We start from the raw sequence: 20,916 nt of genomic DNA on the forward strand, positions 1-20,916 counted from the left end.
TGAGCTTGTAAAATCAAAAGCAAATTAGATACGGGAGTGGGGGGACAGGCATTGGGTAAATATACCCATTCCAAATGGCAGGGATTAGCCAAAACAAAGGGGCTACAGGCCTTATGCAAGTCCAAAATCCAATAGGGCAGTCATTAAACCTTAAAGTTCCAAAGTGATCTCCTTTGACTCCATGTCTCACATCCAGGTCATGCTGATGCTCAAGGTGGGCTCCACAGCCTGGGGCAACTCTGCCCCTGTGGCTTTGCAGGATACTGCCCACCTCCTGGCTGCTTTCATGGCTGGTCTTGATTGTCTATGACTTTTCCAGGCGTACAGTGCAAGCTGTCGATGGATCTACCATTCTGGGGTCTGGAGGATGGTGATCCTCTTCTCACAGCTTCACTAGGCAGTGCCCCAGTGGGGACTTTGTGTGGGGACTCCAACCCTACATTTCTCTTCTGCACCGCCCTGGCAGAGGTTCTGCATGAGAGCTCTGCCCTGCAACAGACTTCTGCCTGGACATCTAGGCATTTCCATACATCTTCTGAAATCTAGGCGGAGGTTCTGAAATGTCAGTTCTTGACTTCTGTGCACCCACAGGCCAAATACCATGTGTGAGCCACCAAGGCTTGGGGCTTGTACTCTCTGAAGCAATGGCCTGAGTTGTACCTTGGCCTCTTTTAGACATGGCTGGAGCTGAATAAACTGGGACTCAGGGCATCATGTCCTGAGGCTGCAAAGAGAAGAGGGACCCTGGGCCTGGCCCACAAAACCATTTTTCCCTGCGAGACCTCTGGGCCTGTGATGGGAGGGACTGCTGTGAAGGTCTCTGACATGCCCTGGAGACATTTTCCCCATTGTCTTGATGATTAACATTCAGTTCCTTGTTACTTATGCAAATTTCTGCAGCCAGCTTGAATTTCTCCTCAGAAAATGAATTTTTCTTTTCTATCGTATCGTCAGGCTGCAAATTTTCCAAACTTTTATGCTCTGCTTCCTCTTGAACACTTTGCCGCTTAGAAATTTCTTCCACCAGATACCCTAAATTATCTCTCTCAAACTTGAAGTTCCACAGATCTCTAGCCAGGAGCAAAATGCCATCAGTCTCTTTGCTGAAGCATAGGAAGAATCAACTTTATTCCAGTTCCCAACAAGTTCCTCATCTCAATCTGAGACTACTTCAGCCTGGACTTCATTGTCCATAACACTATCGGCATTTCGGTCAAAGTCATTCAACAAGTCTCCAGGAAGTTCCAAAAGAAAGTTCCAAACTTTCCCACATTTTCCTGTCTTCTTCTGAGCCCGCTAAACTGTTTCCACCTCTATGTGTTACCCAATTCCAAAGTTGCTTCCACATTTTTGGGTGTCTTTACAGCAGCACCCCACTCACTGTGGTACCAATTTACTGCATTAGTCCATTCTTACGCTGCCTATAAAGAAGTGCCCAAGACTGGGTAATTTATAAAGGAAAGAGGTTTAACTGAGTCACAGTTTAGCATGGCTAGGGAAACCTCAGGAAACTTACAATCACAGCGGAAGGGGAAGCAAACGTGTCCTTCAAATGGCAGCAGCAAGGAGAAGTATGAGCGAAGTGAGGGGAAAAGCCCCTTATAAAACTACCAGATTTTGTGAGAACTCATTCACTATCATGAGAACAGCATGAGGGTAACCACCCCCATGATTCAATTACCTCCCACCAGGTCCCTCCCGTGATATGTGGGGATTAAGAGAACCACAATTGAAGGTGAGGTTTGGGTGGGGATACAGCCAAATCATATCAAAGCCTCTGGGATATTAAAAATTTAACATAAACTATCAAATTAACCTCCAAAGAAACTATATCAATTTATATTCTCACTGGCAACATACCTGAGTGCCAATTTCCCTAACATAAAATATATGTAAATATGAAAAAATAAATAGTAGTATGAGTTCTTTCACTCTTTGTCAGATACTGTCAAATGCCCTTTACAATAATTATTTTATGTAATTCTGACTACCCTGTAACGTAGGTAGTAGTATTATGCCCATCCTAGAGATGAAGAAACTAAGTCTTGGAAGGGTTAAACAGCTTTTCCAAAGCCACATGTTGAATGATTGGCAAAACTGAAACTGGAACCTAGGTTTGCCTGATATCAAATCTATCTTCTTAAACCCTGTACTCTACTGCCTTTCTATTTATTCTCACTGGGTCTTTAACCCACATGGAGAAACATGGAAAAACTTTTCTATCTTGCCTCAAGATTCTTCCCAGAAGCCCTAACATTGCCAGCACCAGAAATTGGTTGAGGCAGTATTGCTCAGAATAAGCTTGGAGCACTAGAAAGCCACAAAACTATATTATCCACTAATATTAATAGAACCTTCAAGAATTATAATGAAACCTCCTTTTTATGGTTTCCAGCAGTGTGAATAACATAGGAGCAAAGGTGATTTATTTTCACCTTTCTTTCCTTCTCTAAGTAAGAAGTAACTGTGTCTTCAGGTTGCGTTTTTAAAGACAACCTCAGGCTTTTCTTGTTCTTTGTCATGGACCTGACGCGAGGTTCCCACAGGTCCTAGTCTATGCCTATTTGATGCTTATTGGATATGTGCCCAGTCACACAATTAGGTATTGAACTTCATTTTGTTATAACACATAACCACTGCAGTAGGGAAAATAAACCCCTGAATGGAATGACCTGTGCTTATAGTATAGATTTTGTTGGAACAAGGTCAACATACTGCAGTAGCTATTCGTCATTGACTAGTTCTTAGAACCCTGCTAAGACAGAAATTGCCCACGCAAGAAAATCTTGAGGTTCACCTGGGCCTTTTAAAGTGACTAAGAAAATTGGGTAAGGGCAGAGCTGAAATGGTCATTACAGAGTATGGGGAAACTTGATGGGATGTGGTAAGTTGGCCCTTGAAAGAGGTACGATCTCATGTTGTGGAGAAACAAACCCTTATCAACCAGTGATTGAGACAGAGACATAGATCAGTCTGAAATAAACTGATTTAACCCAAAAGAGAGTCTTCTATCTTGAAACCTAGAGATCTGGCAGCAACTGATAGAATCTTATAGTTTTTCTTCTTTATTCTATTAATCAAATGAATTACACTGATATATTCTTTTATAGCTTTATTGAGGTATAACTTCTATACAACCAAATTCACTCGCATTAGATGTGCAATTTAATGAGTTTTGTTACATCTATACAGTCATGCAATCACCACAATGCTTTTAGGATTTTTTTCTGAAATCTTCTATTTAATTTCTGTTATTGGTAATTTATATTTTCTCTTTTTTCCTTTTTCAATCTTGCTAGGTGTTTACTACTTTTATTAATCATTTCAGATAATTAACTTTTGATTTATATTCTCTTATTTTTCATCTGTTTTTTAGTTCATTGACTTGTGCTCTTATCTTTATTATTTCCTAATTTTTACTTATTTTGGGTTTAATTTGCTCACTTTCTTTCCAGTTCCTTATGTTAAAAATTTAGATAATTTTGGAGGGTAGCAGCATTATTGAGATATAATTCATATACCATACAATTCACCCATTTAAAGTATACAATTAAACAGTTTTAAGTACATTCATAGGATTGTGCAACCAATATCAAATACTTTTTAGGACATTTTCATCACCCCAAAAAGAAACTGTATACTCTCTATCAATTGCTCCACCCATCCCTCAGCTCTGAACAACCACTAATCTAATTCTTGTCTCCATAGATTTGTTTATTCTGGACATTTCCTATAAATGGAATCACAGAATATGTGGTCTTTTGTGACTGACTTATTTTATTTAGTATAATGTTTTCAAGGTTCATCCATGAACCTTGAAATTCCTTTTTATTGCTGATTAATATTCCTTTGTGTGGACATAGTACATTTTATGTACTCATTCATCAATTGATGAATAAGTGGTTGATTTTAAGTTTTTCTTCATTTCTAATACAGACACTTAAAAGTATAACATTTCCTCTGAGCACTCCTTTATCTTCATCATACAGCTCTGATATCTTGTATTTTAATGATAATTCCATTCAAAGTATTTTCTAGTTTCCCTTGTGAAATAAACCATGGATTTAAAAAATAAACATATTGATTAATTTCAAATGTTTGGGACTTTTGTCTATATCCTGCAGATTGAATAATCTCTATCAATCTATCTTCACAGTCACTGTTTGTCCAGCTGCCTCCAAGATGTTGTTAAGAGCATCTAGTGAATTTTCCATTTCACTTATTGTAGTTTTCAGCTATAAAATTTCCATTTGCTTCTATTTAAATAGTATCTATTTCTCCTCTGTGATTCCCCCACTGGGTTTATTTGTTATGACCAAATTTTTCCTAAATTCTTGGACGTATTTATAATGATTGCCTTAAAGTCTTGTCTATTTATTACAACAACATCTAGGTCATCTTTGGTTCCTTTTTTCCCCCTGAGTATGTGTCACATTTTTCTTGTTACCTTGCACATTCTGTGATTTTTAGTTGAATGCTGGTTATAATGGAGACTACAATGTAGAGACTCTGGGTTCCATTATGTTTCTTTGAAGACTAATCTTCTCAACTTGGCTGGACTCAAATTCCAAACTTTTTCTCCCTGCAGTCAACAGCAGTTGAGTTCTCTGCTCAGGTCAGCTTCCAGCTGCTACTTTTTTGTTTCGTCTCTCTCTTTTTCTATTTCTGAACCAGTGAAGAAGTTGGGTGGATTTTTTAAGGATAGATTTTGGGTCTCACACTACCTGCAGTAATTCCCTTGTAGGATTTCCCCCTTAATTCTAGCCAATCTGCCAATCTGATTCCATGACAACTCAAGACAATGGCTTAGTGAGTGCACAAAGGTTAAAAAGTTGCAGACTTGCAAATCTCACAACATATATTCTGCCTTTAAAAGTGAACTTCTCTGTAATCCCAGCACTGTGGGAGGCCGAGGCGGGCGGATCACAAGGTCGGGAGATCGAGACCACGGTGAAACCCCATCTCTACTAAAAATACAAAAAATTAGCAGGGTGCGGTGGCGGGTGCCTGTAGTCCCAGCTACTCAGGAGGCTGAGGCAGGAGAATGGCGTGAACCCAGGAGGCGGAGCTTGCAGTCAGCGGAGATCACGCCACTGCACTCCAGCCTGGGCGACAGAATGAGACTCCGTCTCAAAAAAAAAAAAAAGTGAACTTCTCGCCACTTTGTTTTTGGTAAATCTCCAGTGTAGTGACATTGTTCCTTTTTTCTAAACATTTTTTCCAGGTTTTATAACTGTTGTTTATAGGAGGGTTAGTCCAACCAAGTTGCTCTGCCATTACCAGAAGTTGAAAGTCATTTTTAAACAATTTTCACAAAAACATACCACTTACCAAGACCTTATAGGGAAGATATACGAGGATCTATCTTACGGTATATTCTAAAAATACAGTTTCAGAAAGAATCAAGGTTTACCGAAAATATTATAATAATTTGAGAAATAGAAATATTTAGAGAAAATCACCTTCATCTCCCTTTCCCTTTTAAAATGTTAGTTTTTAAAAGGGAAAGAAAGTTAAGGAAGGAATAAGCAGCCTAACTACTCAAACACAAAATTGGTATTTTTCATAGAAAACTTTACTTAACATTGAAGAGGTTGTTACATTTCTGTGTGCAATTTAAAGTTTTAAATTTTTGACATACTCTGCCAAATGAGGGTCAATAGCTATGTTAGGTGTCTGCTAGTTAATCCTGTCTCACTCAAATTATCTACCTCTATAAATGACAAACGAGCATCCCTGAGGCTGTGGCTACAGCAGCTGCCACAGAGCTAATGAGGCTGAGGACGGCTGGGACACAAAGCAATCCCACAGACTTGAGGTCCCAACTGCTGGGAGGAGCAGCAGCACAGCAAGGATTACCCTGTTTGATGAGCACAGGTCATCACTGATTTTGTCCCCACAGAAAAACTCAGGTGAACTCATTGCAAGAATTTTATAGTAAAATGTCTCATGCAGACCGAAAATTTTAAAGTCACGTAAATGAAGCTAGTCTTACAACCAGGTAATTGGTTAATGGATTAACAAGATGAGCCAGTTAAAAATGTCACATTATCATTGATTGCTTTGGGTTATGAGTATTCTCTCTGATTCCTGTTTTAAAGATGGACTTCTTCCAATAAAGATTAAGATCTTAAGATTTGGGACTTCTTCGAACAAAGATTAAGATCTTAAGAATGGAAATTAAAAAAATATATATTTCCTTCTCTAGAACTGTGGGACTGGCAACATGGGACTATTGGGTTCAAAGTACCATAATTTTTGCCCTGAAATAACTGAGCTAATGATCCCAATTTAGATTTTTTTAAAAAAGCAAGTTCAGATGATCCAATGAACCATCAAGATTTACAGGGAGGCTGGGTGCTGTGGTGGCACACACCTGTAATCCCATCACTTTGGACTTTGGGAGGCTGAGGCTGATGGATTGCTTGAACTCAGGAGTTCGAGACCAGCCTGGAAACATGATAAAACCCTGTCTCTACATAAAATTTAAAAATTAACCAGATGTGGTGGGGCATGCCCGTAGTGCAGGCACTTAGGAGGCTGAGGTGGGAGGATCAATTGAACCCAGGACGTTGAGGCTGCAGTGAGCTGAGATTGTACCACTGTACTCCAACCTGGGTTACAGAATGAGACCCTGTATCAAAAAAAAAAAAAAAAAAAAACGAAGAAAGGAAGGAGCCAGGCATGGTGGCTCACTCCTGTAATCCCAGCACTTTGGGAGACCAAGGTGGGTGAATCATGAGGTCAGGAGTTTGAGACCAGCCTGGCCAATATGGTAAAACCCCGTCTCTACTAAAAGTACAAAAATTAGCCAGACATGGTGGTGCATGCCTGTAGTCCCAGCTACTTGGGAGGCTGAGACAGAAGAATCGCTCAAACTCGGGAGGCAGAGGTGGCAGCGAGCTGAGATCGTGCCACTGCACTCCAGCCTGGGCAACAGAGTGAGACTCCATAAAAAAAAAAAAAAAAAAAAAGGAAGGAAGGAAGAAAAGGAAAGGGAAGGAAAGGAAGGAAGGAAAAGAAAGATTGATTTAGAGGGAGCCAAAGAGAGAAAAGCAACCTGGCTCTCAAAGGTAGACTGAGACCCTGACTGAAAGACAGAAGGGATGGGAGTAAACTACGAAAATGTTATGAGAAGAAAAACAAGAATGAATTAGAGGGGGCAACATAAAAACCCAGTGTCATTCTGAAGGGCCATAGACATTTAACATTCAAAGCATCTTGCCATGTTATTTTAATTGGTCAGCATATCATTCTGGTATATTTGAAAAGTATTTTTTAAAATTTTTAATTGTGGCAAAATATGCATAGCATAAAATTTATCATTGTAAACATGTTTAAGTGTCCAATGGCATTAAGTACATTCACATTGCTGGACATCCATTGGCATGTTTTAAACATTGTAAACTTTTATCATAGCCCCACCATAGCATTTCCTACTGCCTACTATCTCTAAATCTAATAGTTTTCCCTTGAGGAATGAGAACTCAGGAGAAGACATTGCTGACTGAAGGGTAAAAGTTACAGAGAGAAGGAATTTGGCTCAACATGAGAAAGAACTTTCTAAGTTTAGATCTGACCAGCAGAGGAACAGGAGGCCTGTGAGCTCCCCTTTGAAGGTGAAGAGTGTTCACACAGGGAGCCTTAAGCCATCTGTTGGGTGTGTTTTAGTAGGGATTCCTGTCCTGGGTGGGAGAGGGACCTCTGGGCTTCCTTCCAACTAAGAGATCCTATAGTTGAACTGACTTAGAAATTGCTGTACGCTCAGGTTTCAGATGAGTTTACTGGAGTTCAAGTACACTAGATTTGAGCTTTAAAAGAGTCACACTTCAAACCGCTAATTGACAGGTTTTACCCTTGTCTTAAAATTGTCTGTTGTTTTGTCTAAACTATGGAGAAATAATTCAAAGTGAGTTATTTGGTTTCAGACCCATTCCAACCACTTATCAGCCAAGAGATATAGGGCAGGCAATCTTCATAAGGAGCCACTTTCACTTAAAAGGGCTCTGCAGGCCTTTGGGTTTGCCTCATTCCAATACATTTTCCACATTGCTACCAGAATAATCCCCCCTTTTTTTTCTTTTACACATTTATTTTTATTTTTATTTTTATTTTTTGAGACAGAGTTTTGCTCTTGTCGCCCAGGCTAGAGTGCAATGGTGCGATCTCAGCTCATTGCAATCTCCTCCTCCTGGGTTCAAGCGATTCTCCTGCCTCAGCCTCCCGAGTAGCTGGGATTATAGGCACACACCACCATGCCTGGCTAATTTTTGTATTTTTAGTAGAGATGGTTTTTCACCATGTTGATCAGGCTAGTCTTGAACTCCTGACCTCAGGTGATATCCCCGCCTTGGACTCCCAAAGTGCTAGGATTACAGGTGTGAGCCACCATGCCCAGCCACACATTTTTTAAATTTTCATGGTGTCTATGTGGCTCAGGCTGGTCTTGAACATTTGGGTTCTAGTGATCCTCCCACCTCAGCCTCGGAGTAGTGGATCTTACAAAGCACAAGCCACTGCGCTCAGCTCCAGAATCTCTAAGATGCAAATCTGCACATGTTACCTTATCTCCCTTTAAAAAATTATTCAATGGTATCCCTTCATTTAAAAAATAAAGTTCAAGTTTCTAAGCATGGCATCCAAGGCCTCCCTGTTCATCTCTTGAAGCTTCTCTCTTGCCGTTCCTCTCTCAAACTCCAGTCTTTAGCTGGATCAAATGACTCTGTTCTCCAGTCTTCATTTGTCTGGCTAACTCCTACATATTCTTCAAGACTCAGATCAGATATGGCCTTTTAAGGAAGCCTCCATTTCCCCTTATGGCTCAGCCAGGGCTCTTTGCAGCACCTCATCATCCATGGCCATTACACGAGCATTCTAGAAAAAGAACTTTTGGTGACTTATCAGGTCTGAGGGGGAGAAAACAAAGTTGGATTCCTGCCTGAATCCACACAGCACTGCAACCAAAAGATTAGAGGATTGAAAAGTAATATTGGACTAGGGAAGGTCTTTGTATACATGACATAAAACACAGAAGCCATTTAAGAAAGACTATTAAATACAATCATGTGAAAATTTTTGAATTCTCCGTGTCAAAAAACATGATTAACAAAATCTAAATACAAATGATAAATGAGGAAAATGTGAAATATATCTCACATAGAGTCGGTATACAACAATAAGAAAACAAATACGTATATGAAAATGGGCAAAGAATATAAACTACATGCATAAAGAGTTACATATGGCTTTTAACCAAATGAAAAAAGTAAACATTATTGTAAAATTTATCCATGATAAGAGAGGTGCTAATTAAAACTGCAATGGATTTTTTTTTTTTTTTTTTTTGAGATGGAGTCTCGCTTTGTTGCCCAGGCTGGGGTGCAGTTGCACAATCTTGGCTCACTGCAACCTCCACCTCTCAGGTTCAAGCGATTCTGCTGCCTCAGCCTCTTGAGTAGCTGGGGACTACAGGCATTCACAATCACACCTGGCTAATTTTTGTATTTTTAGTAGCAACGGGGTTTCACCATATTGGCCAGGCTGGTCTCCAACTCCCAACCTTGTGATCAGCCCGCCTCGGCCTCCCAAAGAGCTGGGATTACAGGCATGAGCCACCATGCCCTGCCGTGATTTTTTTTTTTTTTCATCGCTCAGATTAGCAAAGATTTAAAAATCTTGGTTGTTGGTAAGAGTTTGTGGAGACAGGTATGCTATCCATACGCTGGGTGGAAAGATAAAATGATATGCTATTTATGGTGACATGATCAAAATTACAAGTGCACATTCTCTGGATTCAGTCATTTCGTTGCTGGGACTTTATCCATAAATATGTACAAGAGTAAAATGACTAATTGCAAGAAAAAGCTTTATCTAGCTTATTGCTTTCAATCTGAGTGTTTACATGTAAGGTTTGTCTCTTGTAGACACAGTATGGGTGGGTTTTCATTTTTTTATCCCATCTGTCTCTTTTAGTTGAAGTATTTAGTCTATCAATGCTGAATGCATTTATGCATATGATCAAATATAGGTCTAACAATTGCTATTTGCTTTTCACTTGTCTAATCTGTTTTTGTCCTTTTGTTCTTCCTTTCCTGTCTTTCTGGGCTAAGGAAATATATACATTTCCAGTTTAATTCCCACATTGACTTTTTAGCTATCCTTCTTCGCATTACTTTTTATAGTGGTTGTTTTAGGGCTACAAATATGCATCTTTAACTTATCACAGCCTACTTAGAGTTAATATTGTACTACTTCATGTAACATATAATTCCTCAACACTATAGTTCCATTTACCTCCCCATCCTTCATTTTATTGCTATTCTATATATTTTATCTACTTACATGATAAACCCCACAATACAGGGATTTAACTTCTACTTTACAGCGTCATATGACTTTTAAAAAATAGGATAAGAAAAAAATTAATCCTAGTCTAGTGGCAGTCATGAGAGTGAGTCACTCAGACCTCCCTTCAAGAACCCTGCTGTGAGGAGAGCAGCTGGTGGATATCTTCCAGTTGCCACACTTGTAGGTCTGCTGGGGCATTCATACCAAGGCCATACTATCCCCCAGCCAGTGACTGAGCATAGCAGAGGTACTAGAGCCAGGCCATTCTTGGCTGATGTGGGACTCCTCTCATGGATATTCTTTACTCCAGAGATTCTGATTGGCTGGAAAAGATTTTCTCAGAGCTGCACTGCAGTAATACTTCTACACAGTCTTCCTTCCTTCCCTGTCACTTTTCAGATGTCAGACTTACATTGCCATCTGAGGTTCTCCACATTCCTCCTTCCACTTCCTTTTATCCTTCATAGGCTTTCCCTCAGTAAATCTCATGCATGTCTAGGTCCATCTTGGCATCTGCCTTTTGGAGGACCTGAACTGACATAAGTCTGTTTTACATATTCATAGTTTTACTATTTCTGGTGCCCTTCTAGCATGTTTTGTTTTGTTTTGTTTGTTTGTTTTTATAATCTGAAGAAATACCTCATAGTGCAGGTCTGTTGTTGACAACTTTTTTCATTGAAAACAAATCTGAATGTCATCAGAATTCACCTCCATTTTTGAAGGATATTTTTGCTGTATATAAAATTCTGGGTTGGAAGATTTTTTTTCTTTCTTCAGCTTTTGAAATGTTGTTCAATTGACTCTAGCCCTCATTATTTATTTAGTTTTTTTTCTTTTTAGAGACAGGATCTCGCTTTGTCACCCAGGCTGGAGTGCAGTGGTGTGATCGTAGCTCTGTGTAGCCTCAAACTCCTGAGCTCAAGAGATCCTCCTGCCTCAGGCTTCTGAGTAGCTGGAACTATAGGCACGCACCACCATGTCCAGCTAATTTTTTTGTTGTTGTTGTAGAGATGGGGGTCTCTCTATGTTGCCCAGGCTGGTCTGGGTTATGAGATTAGCTAACTTTTATATTTTTAGTAGAGATGGGGTTTCACTATGTTGCCCAGGCTGGTCTCAAACTCCTGGCCTCAAGCCATCCACCAGCTTTGGCTTCCCAAAGTGCTGGGATTACAGGTGTGAGCCCTCAGGCCCGGCCAATAAATATATTTTTTAACTTGATAAGGTACATATTAGTAAAGACTGGGTCTAGTGATTTTTTTAAAAAGAGGGATATTTATATATGCTTGTATATTTAAAAAAATTAACTCTGGAAGGCTAGAAAAGAGATTGGTTATGGTGGCTGTTTCTAGGAAGGGGAACTGCCTGGCTAGGAGCAAAGAGTAGGAGAGAGACTAACCTTATCCTATATTGTCTTTCGTCCTCTTATATTTGGATAGATTTGTATTACGTATCCCCCTCCCAAATAATTCCTTTTATTTTTGGAGAATTCACATTAAAAAAGGAAACTCATCTGTTGCCATGATCAAATATGATCATGAAGTTCCCTCGTTCTTTGGGAACTTCTCTAGATCCTTGCTTCTTTGAATATGGTCCAGCATCTGCAGATTAGGCATTACCTGAGTGCCTCAGGTTAGACATGCAGACAGGCCTACTGAAGGAGAATGCGCTTTTAGCAATATGCACAGGTGATTCTGCATACACATTAAATTTAAGAAGCATAGCTCTAGACATCAGCATACTACCTATCACACTATTGTGATATTTTCATTTCTTCTCCTTCTAGGCTGTGAGCCACATAGACACGTTGTCTTTTATAACTCCATTCCCTAAACTCACACAGTAATTGGTACAGATTACACACTCAATAAATGCATATAAAACACATAAAATAGGGATTATGGCACACCTTCTAAGAGGTTGTTTGCTTTTGGAAGAGGGCTGCGCCTGAGGCTGGCTGGCTGTTTCATTCCTAGGTTTGCATCAACTATCACCCTCTAGCTAATGACAGGAAGCCCTTCATCCTGGGCCTACCAGGACTATCTGTCATCTCAACCACATAGCAAATGCTTTTTCATCTCTTGATGGAACTGTTAACTTGTTAGGGAATATATATGTATTTTTAAGTCAGAGATCAGAGAGTGGTTTATTTGGTGACTTAGGCTGGGATGTTGGGAACATCCCAGAAAATCCTTAAAAATAGGGCAAAGGAGAATGAAATTAGATTAGGCTATGGCCATTATTCCTTGCCTAGAAGAGAGAAGGCTAGAAAGAGATCTGAAATTTGTCAGGCATAGAGTGAGAAAGTGGAAGCAAGGGGATAAGAAGGGTGGCAAGAGTAGAAAAAAGATAACAAAGATCCATATGGGAAGAATGGGCATTCTCCAACACCATCAGGCCCAAGGACAGAGAAGAGAAGGAAAGTTTGAGTCCCATCTAGTGCTTGATGCCTGCTAAGTGCCTACCAAATTAAGTGCAAATGCTTTAGCCTGCCATTCGAAACTCTCTACATAATGTCCAGATCTCACCCGTCAGCCACACTTTCCATTACCCCGTGTGTACTGCATCACTTAATATTTGTCCTCGCTGATCTGGATCATTGCTAACAATGTCCTATTGACCTGGACTGTCATCTTGTCTGATCTCCTTCTATAAAAATCCTACCAACCCTTCAAGGCTCTTTCAAAATGCCCTACTTCCTTGAAGGCTTTTTTCTTTTTCCTTCAATGGATGCCTGGTTCTGCTCCTTTGTAGAGAATACGCTTTTGCGACTTTTATCTTCAAGTCTAGTTATTTGTGTACTTGATTCCTTTTATTCAACTGAAAATGTCACTTGCTTTTCTGTCTCTTTCCATTTCCTGGAGCAGAGTCCCAAAATGCAGATCAACGCCCAAGACATTTATTGGATAAGGTAGGTGAAAAGCATTTAGTTCATTGCAGTGAACTGATAGATACCTTACTGGAGCGCTTTCCTTCTAAGAAATCATCTCTCACTCTATTTTAAAACTTTGAAGACATTCTTTGTCAGGCAAATCAACTTCCTTTTCTATCTGCTGATCTTCATTGAACCACATCTTGGTCCCATGAACAATTCAACCTCCATTTCTTACTGCCAATAGCTTATCTTCAAACATGCATTTAACCTGGTGTACCAACACAGCAAACTGTTCTTACCCATGGTTTTAATCATTCACAAGTGGCCTAGGAAATTGATGACATGCTGTAATTTATAATCTTCCTGAGACATGAATTTGTAAGAGCTTCCCCAGTATACAGGAGTGTCATTTGTAGATGAGTGTAACTAGCTGACATCCTAACACATCTCAATACAGACTTGTTTGCTATTCACTCTAGAATCAGTCACACAGGAGTGAAAGCTCAAAGTCTCAGAGAATTAATGGCCTTAGATAAGTTTGTTTGGCTCCACTGTTGGCTTATACCATATTTAGAAAAATACATTAGTTACCAACATTTTTTTTTTTTTTGAGATGGAGCTTCACTCTTGTTGCCCAGGCTGGAGTAGTGCAATGGCGTGATTTCGTCTCACCACAACCTCCACCTCCCGTGTTCAAGCGATTCTCCTGCCTCAGCCTCTCAAGTAGCTGGGATTATAGGCATTCACCACCATGCCCGGCTAATTTTGTATTTTTTAAAGTAGAGATGGGGTTTCTCCATGTTGGTCAGGCTGGTCTCGAACTCCTGACCTCAGGTGACCCACCCGCCTTGGCCTCCCAAAGTGCTGGGATTACAGGCGTGAGCCACCATGCCTGGCCAGTTATCAACATTTTTGGGATACATTTGTATTAACTAATCCACAGTTTACCTTAGCATTCACTCTTTGTGTTGTGTATTCTATGGGTTTTCACAAATGTAAAATGTCACAGACCCACCATTACAGCATCATACAGAATAGTTTCACTGCCCTAAGAATGCTCTATGCTCTGCCTGTAGCCCTTCCTCCCTCCCCCAGAACCCCTATCTCTACAGTTTTGCCTTTTCCTGATCTTTGAACTGTCTCTATATTTTTGTCTTTCCTTGAAAGTTATGAAGTTGGAATCATAAAGTATGTAGGCTTTTTCGATTGGCTTCGTTCACTTAACAATATGCATTTAAGCTTCCTCCATGTCTTTTTGGGGTTGAATAGCTCATTTCTTTTTATTGCTGAATAATATTTCATTGTAGCTGTAACACAGTTTATCATTCACCTGTTTAAGGACATTTTGGTTGTTTCTAGTTTTGGGCAGCTAAGAATAAAGCTGCTTCAATACCAGCCTGGGCAACATGGCAAAACCCCGTCTCTACAAAAAAATACAAAAATTAGCCAGTGTGGTGGTGCCCACCTGTAATCTCAGCTAGCTACCTGGGGGGCTGAGGTGGGAGGATCACCTGAGCCTGGAGAGGTTGAGCCCACATTGAGCCATGATTGAGCTACTACACTCCAGTCTGGGTGACAGATTGAAAGCCTATCTGAAAAAAAAAAAAAAGAATAAAACTGCTATAACATTTGTGTTTAGGTTTTTGTGTGGACATATGTTTTTAACTTCCTTTGGAAAAACACCTAGGTTTCGCCTGCTGGATCATATGGTAAGTCAATGTTTAGTTTTTTAAGGAACTGTCAAACTGTCTTTCAAAATGGCTGTGTCATTTTGCGTTCCCAGCATCAATAAATTAGAGCTCCTGTTGTTCCACATCTTAGCCAGCATTTGGTATTGTCAGTGTTTTCCATATTGGACATTCTAATAGGTGCATAGTGGTATTTCATTGCTTTATTTTGCAATTTCCTTATGATATATGATGCTGAGCATTTTTCATATGCTTAATTACCAACTGTATATAATCTTTGATGAAGTATCTGTTCAGATCTTTTGCTGAGATTTTACAATGAGGTTGTTCATTTTCTTATTGTCAAGTTCTAAAAGTTCTTTGTAAATTTTGGATTATAAATCCTTTATCAGATACATATTTTGCAAGTATTTTCTTTCAGTCTACAGCTTGCCCTTTTCATTTTCTTAACAATATCTGTCAAAGAACATATGTTTTTAATTTAATAAAGTTCAACTGATCATTTTTTTCTTTCATGGATTGTGCTTTTGGTGTCGTATCTAAAAAGTCATCACCAAGCCCAAGGTCATTTGGATTTTCTTCTATATTATCTTCTAAAAGTTTTGTAGTTTCGTGTTTTACATTTAGTTCTGTGATCTACTGTGAGTTAATATTTATGAAAGTCGTAAGATCTGTGTCTAGACTTGTTTTATGTTGTTTTGTTTTGCACATACACATTCAGTTGCTCCGGCACCATTTTTTAAATAGACTATCCTTGCTCCATTGAATTGCCTTTACTCTTTTGTCAAAGATCACTTGATTAAATTTTTATGGATATATTTTTTATGGATATAGGCTCTGTTCCATTGTTCTATTTGTCTACTTTTCTACCAGTATCACACTGTCTTGATTATTGTAACTTTATAGTAAGCCTTCAAGTTAAGTAGTGTTCGCCTTCTGGCTTTGTTGTTGTTGTTGTTGTTTTTTGGTTTTTGGTTTTTTTCGATAGCATTTTGCTCTGTCACCTGAGCTATCAGGCAATCTTCCCACCTCACCTTCTCAAGTAGCTAGGACTATAGGCACACACCACCACACCCAACTAATTTTTTAAAACCAGTTTTGTAGAGATGGGTTCTTGCTATGTTGCTCAGGCTGATCTTGAACTCCTGGCCTCGAGTGATCCTTCTGCCTCAACTTCCCAAAGTGTTGGGATCACAGGTGTTGGAATCACAGGCTACCACACCTAGCCTGTTCTTCTTTTATATTATGTTAGCTGTTCTAGGTCATTTTCCTTTTCATATAAATTTTAGAATCAGTTTAAAATAACTTGCTGGAATTTTGATTGAGATTGTGTTGAATCACAACACAATATATATCAGGTTGGGAAGACCTGACATCTTGACATAATGAGTTTTTCTATCCATGAACATCAAATATCTATCCATTTGTTTATATCTTAATTGATTCCTTTCATCAGAATTTTATAGTTTTTCTCATATAGCTCTTATACATATTTTGTGAGTTTTATACCTAAGTATTTCATTTTTTGGTACTAATGTAAATGGTGTTGTGTTTTCAATTTCAATTTCCAGTTGTTCATTGCTGGCATATAAGAAAGCAATTGACTTCTGTATATTAACCTTATGTCCTGCAACCTTGTTATAATTATTTATTCATTTCAGGAAATTTTTTGAATTTTCTACATAGGCATGCTGACATGTAATTTGCAAACAGTTTTATTTATTTCATCTCAATCTGTATACATTTCATTTTGTTTAAAAAATTTTTTTACTTTTTGTGGGTACATAGTAGGTGTATATATTTATGAATTACATGGGATACTTTGATGCCGCCATGCAATGTGTAATAATCATATCAAGGTAAGTAGAGTAACAATCCCCTCAAGCATTATCTTTTGTGTTTTAAACAATGCAATTATACTTTTAGTTATTTTTAAATAAACAAATTATGTTTTACTGTAGTCATCCTATTATGCTAACAAATAGTAGGTCTTATTTATCTTTTCTAACTATTTTTTTGTACCCATTAACCATCCCCACGCCCCACCACCCTTCCCAGCCTCTGGTAACCATGCTTCTACTCTCTATCTTCATGAGTTTAATTTTTTCCATTTTTAGCTCCCACAGATACTTGAGAACATGCCATGTTTGCCTTTCTGTGCCTGGCTCATTTCACTTAACATAATGACCTCCAGTTCCATCCATGTTGTTGAAAATGACAAGATCTCATTCTTTATTACGGCTGAATAGTACTCCATTGTGTATATGTACCACATTTTCTTTTTCTATTTGTCTATTAACAGACACAGATTGCTTTCAAATCTTGGCTATTGTGAATAGTGCTGCATTATTTCCCTTTCTTGTCCTATTGCATTAGCTAGAACTTCCAGGATAAAATAAAAACACACCATATTAAGATCTGTATTTCTGGTTTGTCTTAGGAAAAAAATTAGAGAACTGGGCATGTTGCCCATCTTGGCAGCCTTTGGCTAGAATTGAGCAGTGATTACCCTTTTTAAATGGGGTATCTTCTTCTAGTTCACTGCAGTCATCACCACTTCCTTGTAATAAACACTTTATCTCTTTGTGAAAAATGACATTTGAGATTAAACTTTCTCTTTAAATTGGAAAACATGGTCCAGGGATACCAGGATCTGCACAAAAATCAGAGAAAACTCTCTATGGACATGTGACTTGGAAGAAAGTCAGGAGCCTCCACAGACAGCTCCCCATTATAAATTTGGGGGTTCACTAAGATCTCCAAATATCCCCTGGTATATGTTTATGATCTCCTAAACAGGCAGCCCCCATTTTATCTCACCTCTGTCACAGCAACTCATTCTATCCCCTAGATCTTAAAACTCAGCTGTTATGCTCCCTATCTTTGGTCTACAAAGCCTCACTCAGGTCTCACCCTTGAGCTTGGTCCATACCTTTGCCTTGCCCTCTATCATTGCCATTTGGTAGTTGTGCCACATGCATGTCACTCTTCCTGCCTCTGCAATTGTTGTTGTACAGAATACCTCAGTGTCATAGGAATCCAGTGAGGCGAACCTATGTTGTTAGTGCTCTAACTCCACCGTGATTACTCTAGAATACATTTTGTACTTCAGTTCAGTTGTACTATGGAAATTTATCACCACGATCACACCATTTATTTACGGGAACATGTATTGGAATTCCAAATGAATAACTTAAGATGAAACACCACCTGTTGCTGCATTGAGGCCACCTGCAGACCAGTAAGTGCAGGAAGACCATTTTGACAAACAGACGTCAACTGCTTCAGAGCTTGGTGCCAGGTGGGACAAATCTGGAGTTTGTGTGTAGAACTGTATCATGTCACTGTGTGTGTGTGTGTGTGTGTGTGTGTGTGTGTGTGTGTGTGTGCGCGCGCGCGCACATGCAGCCTGTGTGCATACATGAGCATTCTCATGGGTACATGTGTAGAGGGGAAGAGAGAGGAAGCATCATCACATCCTCACAGTTCACCCACCTAATGTCCTTTGTTTTTTTGGTATTTTTTTTTTTTTTGAGATGGAGTCATGCTCTATCACCCAGGCTGGAGTTCAATGGCTTGATCTCAGCTCACTGCAGCCTCCACCTCTTGGGTTCAAGTGATTCTCCTGCCTCAGCCTCCCAAGTAGCTGGGATACAGGCACCCACCACAATGCCCATCTAATTTTTGTATTTTTAGTAGAGATGTGGTTTCACCATGTTGGCCAGGCTGGCCTCGAATTCCTGACCTCCAGTGATCTGCCTGCCTTAGCCTCCTAAAGTGCTGGAATTACAGACATGAACCTGTGCACCCGGCCTACAGTTCACCCAATGTTCTGATTGGAACATTTTGCTTCTAAGAACTTTGGCCCTTACAGGTTTCATTTTCTTCTTTGCAGTGCCTTTTTTTCTTTGCAGCTGAGTGTCATCTGCTGCAAATAGCCAACTAGCTTCAAGGATCCCCTTTTGAATTTCAGAAGAAAATTAACTGGGTCATGGGATAATGAAGCTAAGTACAGGCAAACTTCTTGAAGCTCTAAGCAGTGGTTCTCAATCTGGATGCACATAAGAATCACTAGAGGCTGGGCATGGTGGCTCACACCTGTAATCTTAGCACTTTGGGAGGCAGAGGTGAGTGGATCACTTGAGGCCAGCCTGGCCAACATGGCGAGACCCCATCTCTACTAAAATACAAAAAAAAAAAAAAAAACTAGCTGAGTGTGGTGGCACGTGCCTGTGGTCCCAGCTACTTTGGAGGCTGAGGCAAGAGAATCGCTTGAACCCAGGAGGTAGAGGTTGCAGTGAGCTGAGGTCGCACAACTGCACTCCAGCCTGGACAACAGAGCGAGACTCAATCTCAAAAACAAACAAACAACAAAACCTACCAATGCCTGGGCCGTACTTCAGACCAACTGAATTAGATTCTCCAGAGTGGGGCCCAGGAAATAAGTGTGTATGTGTGTACACACACACATACACTCTCGCTCTCTCTCTCCCCCCAGGTGATTTAAATGTGCAAATTGGGTTGAGAACCACTTCTCTAAAGGTGTGATGCTCAAACCTGTGCCTTTTCAGGTGTGATGCTAGCACCCAATGAACTTACCTGAGCAAGGATCCTATGCCCACTCCCACAGAGGAACAGTTTATAGATGCCTTTCTTTTGTGACATTACAGGCATTACATTAGGAGAGAACTAGGTTTCCTTTCTCAATGTTCTTTCAAAGGAGGAGGAGGAGGGACAATTGAAACCCAGCAAAGTAATTGAAGCAAATAACTCCAGGCACAGATAACAAAAAGTTCTCCCACATATCCATTAAATAAAGGCAATTGTTGCTTCTAGAAGAAACATAATTTGTACTAAATCTTCTCCTCTCTGAAATTACCTATACATTTCTAAATTAACTTGCAGGTGCTGAGACATTTCTTGTTGAAAGAACAGTCTCCTTCCCCGACCCCCTCCTCCAAAATGATTTCCTTTTATTTCTTTTTCTTTTTCTTTTTCTTTTTTTTTTGGTACAAGGTGGGAAAGCAGGAGGAGAAGAAGTTCTTTATGTGTTCAAAGGGAACACATGAAATCTTATCAAATCAGGAATCCAATTAAAATACTTTCTCTCTGACTCATTCAACAGTTGGGTAAGAGCTGGAAAGAGAGAGAATTGATGAGTATTAGTTCACTTAGAACAGATTGGTCAGTATCTGGCGTGCCTATGATGGGTCAAACCTCCAGAAGAGGGTAATTTGTGGAATAAACAACCAGAAACCAACACCCAATGTCTTAATCAAAACAGCAGTCATATCCAGTTACTGTCCCAAGTAAATCAGGAGTGAGGAAAACTGATCTGCTTTAGAAACTAAACTGATTTTCTTCTGGGGTTGGGGAATTGTGCTCCATCCTCAGGGGCTGGGATATCTAGTCAGGGGTGCTGATTCATTCTCTCTGAATCCACAGGTGGGGACCTTAGAGTTCATGACTCTGGGGTAAGGAGAAAGTGAGGAGACTGAATGACATGGTTTGGATCTGCATCCCCACCCAAATATCATGTTCAGTTGTAATCCTCAGTGTTGAAGTTGGGGCCTGGTGGGGGGTGCTTAGATCATGGGGGCAGATTTCCCTTATGGTGCTGTTGTTGTGATAGTGAGTTCTTCTGAAATCTGGTTGTTTAAAAGTGTGTGACATCTCCCTTTCTTCTCTTCCTCCTGCTCTGGCCGTGTGAAGTACCTGCTCCCCCTTCACCTTCCACCATGATTGTAAGTTTCCTGAGGCCTCCCCAGAAGTCAAGCAGATGCCAGCATCATTCTTCCTGTACAGCTGGGGGAACCATGAGCCAGTTAAAACTCTTTTCTTTCTAAATTACCCCATCTCAGGTATTTCTTTATAGCAGTGCAAGAATGAACTAATACAGTGAATATCTGGGGCAGTTGGGGAAACAGAAGTAAGGCACAAGTAGGAATAAGAGGTATGAAAGATGGGAGAGGGGTACACACTTAGATCCTATCTATAACTCATTTACTC

The 20,916-nt window shown here is 39.8% G+C and overlaps 1 long non-coding RNA gene across 3 annotated transcripts in view; it reads right to left on the bottom strand.

Annotated features, from left to right (window-relative positions):
• The window catches only part of LOC103886349, a 44,984-nt gene that overhangs the window by 23,543 nt on the left and 525 nt on the right, over positions 1-20,916 (bottom strand). The gene's annotated exons all lie outside the window — the stretch shown is intronic.

This window comes from Papio anubis, chromosome 7 (assembly GCF_008728515.1).
Source record: "Papio anubis isolate 15944 chromosome 7, Panubis1.0, whole genome shotgun sequence".
Taxonomy (NCBI): domain Eukaryota; kingdom Metazoa; phylum Chordata; class Mammalia; order Primates; family Cercopithecidae; genus Papio; species Papio anubis.